This window comes from Phocoena sinus, chromosome 17, assembly GCF_008692025.1.
Source record: "Phocoena sinus isolate mPhoSin1 chromosome 17, mPhoSin1.pri, whole genome shotgun sequence".
In the NCBI taxonomy this organism is placed as follows: Eukaryota; Metazoa; Chordata; class Mammalia; order Artiodactyla; family Phocoenidae; genus Phocoena; species Phocoena sinus.
In genome coordinates, this window is record NC_045779.1 from 22505410 (window position 1) to 22511409 (window position 6000).

A 6000-nucleotide genomic window follows, 5' to 3' on the forward strand; every position below is an offset into this window, starting at 1 on the left:
CACCTATTCTATGCCACCATTGTGCTAAGCCCAACACCTACATTATTTCATTTATTTCTCTCAGAAAACTTTAAATTTCATGCCATTATTTTATTCATCTTACAGTTGAGTAAACTAAGGTTACAAATGTGGGGTAAATTGCTTAAATTCACACAGCTGGCAAGTGTTTAGTGTTTACATCTGAATACTGGATATCAGAGTACATAACCTGTAAAATGATCTTTAAAGGACAATATACTTCACTTAACATCAGTGGGGAAGATAAGGGCTGAAAAGGGAAAAGCATCAGAGCATTCCTTTCAGATGTTCCTTGAGTATACATACACCTTTACCAAAACACATGCTTTTAATATGAGCTGGGGATACTCTACTGGTTTGAGCTTCAGGAAACCAGTAGAGCATTGAAGTTATGAGAGCAGAACTGGAATATAACAGATTCTATTCAAATTCTGGCTCTTCTTGGTTTTAGGCAAAGTTATTCAAACTGCTTTGCTTTCATTTTTTTTTTTCACCTGTGAACCTAGTAAGGGAGAGAAAACTTAAACTAGTGGGAAAACTATGACTGAAAGTCACAGCTCTGAGACATAGGACCTTAATAGCCTGAGACTTAATTAGAAGATTATAGAATGCTCCCTCTCCTCCATGTCTTACCACCATTCCAACAGCACTCTGGTATAACAGGGTGGATTACAGCTGAAAGAGCTGCAAGCCATTCTCCCTGAGGTGAATTTAGGGAATCTCAGATAAAGAGGGGAGACAAAAATCAAAGACATTAAGGGAATTTGAGGTCTCTGACACATAACTACAGCAAACATTAAGCACAGCTGAACTTCCAGCACAGTTAACATAAATTCTCACATTAAATTTTATTTACCTCAGTTCCTATTACCCAATTACAATATGTCCAACTTTCAACAACAACAACAAAAAGACTTAAAGGCATGGCAAAAAATAAGAAACATACAACTTGAAGAGACAGAGTGATAATCAAAACCAGACTCAGATATGGCACAGATAATGGAATTATCAGATAGAATTTTAAATAACCATGAGTAATATGGTAAGGTCTCTAATGGAAAAAGTAGAGAACATGCAAGAATGGATGTATAATGTAAACAGAGACATGAGAACTCTAAGAATCAAAAGGAAATGCTAGAAAGCAAAAGCATTATAACAGAAATGAAGAATGCCTAAGATGGACTCATCAGTAGATTCAACATGGCTGATGAAAAAATAAGAGAGCTCAAGTGTAGATCAACAGAAAGTCCTCATTTTGAAATGCAAAGAGAAAAAAGAATGGGGAAAAAACCCAGAACAGAACATCCAATAACACTGAGACAACTTCAAAAGGTATAACACAAGTATAAAGAGAATACCAGAAAGAGAAGAAAGAGAGAATGGAACTGAAGAACTGTTATAATAATAATGGTAATATTAAGGTAATGATGGTGAATTTTCTGAAATTGATGGCAGACACCAAAACAGGAAGCTTAGAGGACAACAGGAGGTAAATACAAACAAACAAAAACAAAATTATCTAGGTATATTCTATTCACACTTTTTTAGAAAATTATGACAAAGAAAAATCTTGAAAGAAACCAGAGGAAAAGAACATCTCCATATAGAGAAACAAAGCTAAGAATTACAATGGACTTCTCATCTGAAACTATGCAAGCAAGAAGTGATATTTAATTATTGAAAGAAGGAAAAAAATTGAGTATTCTATATCCAAAAAATTCACTCAACAGGGAAGGAGAAAAAAAATTTCTCAGTGAAACAAAAACTGAGGGAATTTTCAGCAGACCTCTCTGCAGGAAATATTAAAATTAATTTTTAAAAAAAATTTAATTAATTAATTTATTTATTTTTGGCTGCATTGGGTCTTTGTTGCTGCATTTGGGCTTTCTCTAGTTGTGGCAAGCAGGGGCTACTCTACATTCTAGTGTGTGGGCTTCTCATCATGGTGGCTTCCCTTGTTGTAGAGCATAGGCTTCAGTAGTTGTGGCACATGGACTCAGTAGTTGTGGCTCACAGGTTTAGTTGCTCTGTGACATGTGGAATCTTCCCAGACCAGGCTCGAACTAATGTCCCCTGCATTGGCAGGCAGAGTCTTAACCACTGCACCACCAGGGAAGTCCTAAAAGAAATTCTTTAGGAAGAAGAAAAATAATATAGATCAAAAACTATGATCTACATAAAGAAAGAAAGACCATTGGAGAAGGAAAAAAAAAATGAAGGTAAAATAAAATCTTTTATTAAATGATCAAAAAAAAACCTGCTTGTTTTTACAATGCAATAGTAAATAGTTTTTACAGTAATAATAAAAATATATTGGGTGACTATTACATATGAATAAATGAAATAAATTACAACAATGTTAGAAGAGACAGGAGGAAGGAATTGGAAATAATTAATTATGATACCTGCACTAGATAATAAAGTGGAACAGGTCATTTAAAGTTTGACTTAGATTAATTTAAAATGGATACTGTAAGCTCTAGAGCAACCACTAAGTTAAAAACAAAAAGTTTAACTGATACTAAGAAAATATAATGAAGTCATATAAAATTCTTAATTAAAACCATAGAAGGTAGGAAAAGAGAGGTTAAAAAAACAAACAAGAAAAAGAAGCAATGGATAGAAAAAAGTTGCAAACATAGTAGATATAAATTCAAATACACATAATTACTTTAAGACTTAAATGACAGAGACTGTTAGTGTGGATAAAAAACAACACCCAGTTATGTGTCACCTAAAAGAAGCACTATTTAACCATAAAGGCTTGTGTTAAAAATATATAGGTGGAATATATATGCCATGTTAACCTTAATGTTTGAGAAATGCTAAAGTAGCTCTATTCATTTCAGACAAAATAGACTTCACAACAAAGAAGGGATAAAGAAAGGCATTAAATAATGATAATGTGGTCAATTCTCCTGAAGACATAACAACACTAACAAGAGTGTGTGAAACTACATGAGGCAGAACTGGGTGAAACTAAAAGGAGAACTAGACAAATGCACTATTGCAACTGGAAATTTCAATATCTCTCTGTAAGTAAATGACAGATAAAGGAGGCAGAGAATCAGGATATTAACAACCTAAACATCACTATTTTTAACTTTACCTAATTGGCATTAATAGAATATTCCATTCAACAACAGCAGAATACACATTCTTTTCAAGCTCGTGTGGTGCATTCCCCAAGATAAATTGCATTCTGAATGTATATTATGGTAATATAGACCTTAACAACTGTAAAAAATAGACATTACAGAAAATATATATTTTAGACCACTATAGAATTAAATTAGAAATCAATAACATAAAGATAACTGGAAAATTCCCAAATATTTGGAAATTAAGCAACACACTTTAAATAACACATTCATCAAAGAATAAGTCTCAAAAGAAAATTTTCAAAATTGAAGTAAATGAAAATAGAAATACAACTATTAAAATTGGTGAGATGCAGCAAAAGCAATGCTGCATCCCACCAATTAGGGAAATTTATAGTATTAAATGCATGCATTAAAAAAAAAAGAAAATCAAACATCAATAATTTAAGTTCCCACCTTAGGAAACTACACAAAAAAGGGCAAATTTAGCCTAAAATAAGCAAAGGAAATAATATAAAAAATATAGGAGAAAATAATGGAGAAAATTAATGAACCCAAAAGCTGGTTATCTGAAAATATCAATAAAACTTATGACTCCAGCCAGCCTAATCAAGAAAAAAAAAAGAGAGAAGACATAAATTGCTAATATCAGAAATGAAAGCGGGGTTATCATTACTGAGTCCATGGAAATTCAAGGAATAATGGAATAATATGAACGATCTGTTATGTTCATACATTTGAAAACTTAAATATATGGACCAATTTCTTGAAAGCCAAATCTATAAAAACTTACAAAAGAAGATATAAATAACTTTAATAGCCTTATATTTATTAAGAAAATTTAATTGATAATTTAAAACCTTCCAAAATGCAAAACACCAGGTTCAGAGGATTTCACTGGTGAATTCTACTAAATATTTAAAAAAGAAATTAGCTCTCTGCTCCTCTCAGTTCGACAGACGTATCTTTCTTGCAGTGCCAGCTGCGTCCCTGAGACAAGATGGTGAAGGTGGGAGTGAACGGATTTGGCCATATCAGGAGCCTGGTCACCAGGGCTGCTTTTAACTCTGGCAAAGTGAACATTGTCTCCATCAACGACCCCTTCGTTGACCTTCATTACATGGTCTTCATGTTCCAGTATGATTCCATGGCAATTTCCATGGCAGTCAAGGCCGAGAACGGGAAGCTTTCATCAATGGAAAGGCCATCACCATCTTCCAGGAGCGAGATCCCGCCAACATCAAATGGGGTGATGTTGGTGCTGAGTATGTGGTGGAGTCCACTGGTGTCTTCACTACCATGGAGGAGGCTGGGGCCCACTTGAAGGGTGGAGCCTAGAGGGTCATCATTTCTGCCCCTTCTGCTGATGCCCCCGGGTTTGTGATGGGCATGAACCATGAGAAGTATGACAACCACCTCAAGATTGTCAGCAATGCCTCCTGCATCGCCAACTGATTGGCCCCCCAGCCAATATCATCCATGACCACTTCAGCATCGTAGAGGGATGGGCTACATCCTGGGCTACACTGAGGACCAGATTTTCTCCTGTGACTTCAACAGTGACACTCACTCTTCTACCTTCGATGCTGGGGCTGGCATTGTCCTCAACGATCATTTGTCAAACTCATTTCCTGGTAGGAAAATGAATTTGGCTACAGCAACAGGGTGGTGGACCTCAGGGTCCACATGGCCTCCAAGGATTAAGAGTCCCTGGGCCACCAGTCCCAGCAAGAGCATGAGAAGAAGAGAGGTTCTCAGCTGCTGGGCAGTCCTTGCCCCAGCTCCATCCACCAACACATTGAGAATTTCCCAACCTCCGCACAGTTTCCATCCCAGACCCCCTGAAGAAGGGGAGGGGCTTAGGGAGCCCTACCTTGTCTTGTCATGTACCATCAATAAAGTATACAGTATGCAGAAAAAAAAAAGAAATTATATCAAATAATACCATACTTCACAATCTCTTCCTGAAAACAAAAGCAGAAGGAACACTTCCTAGCTCAATCTATGAGGCAAGACATTGCCTTTGATGAAGATTCTTTGCTTGAGCAAACTTAAGTCAGGCTCCTGAACCTTCTCCTAAGCCTATTTGTACACTTCTCTATAAAATCCAGTTTTAGCAAGAACCCTGCTAAGTCACTTTAACCAGAACTCCCCCACCCTTGAAGTCTGATTACCAATTTTAAGACTACTATAAAGCCATAGTAATTGGTGAAAGAATGGCCATATACATCAATGGAACAGAATAGAGAGGCCAGAAATAGATCACACAACTGTAGTAAATTAGTTTTTGATAAGAATGCAACGATAACTCATTGGAGAAGGAAAGTATTTTCAATAAACGGTGCTGGAGCAATTGGACAACTATATGCTGAAAATTAACCTAGATCTTATGTCACACAAAAAATTAACTCAATATGGACTGCTGATCTAAATATAAAATGCAAACTATGAATTTTCTAGAAGAAAACAAAACAAAGTATATGTGGCCTTGAATTTAATAAGTTTTTAGATATAACACCAAAATTATAGTCCGTGAAAGAAAAATTTTGATTAAGTTGGGCTTTATAAAATTTAGAAACTTCTGCATTGTGACATGCTTTGGTAAGAGAATGAAAAGACAAACTACAGCCTTGGAGAGAATATTTGTAAAAAGTATATCTGATAATGTACTTGTGTCCAAAATATAGGGAAAAAAATTTAGAACTCAATAAGAAAACAACCCAATTAAAAGATGTTTAAAATATCTGAATAGACACCTCACCAAAGAAGATATGCATATAACAAGGAAGCATATAAAAAGATGGTCAACATCATATGTCATCAGGGAATTGCAAATGAAACCATAATGATATACCAACATACCCTATTAAAGTAGCTAAAA

The 6000-nt window shown here is 35.3% G+C and overlaps 1 pseudogene; it reads left to right on the forward strand.

Moving 5' to 3' along the window:
* Positions 1–4481, forward strand: part of LOC116742775 — a 131851-nt pseudogene extending 127370 nt beyond the window's left edge.
* Positions 4482–6000: the final 1519 nt, after the last annotated feature.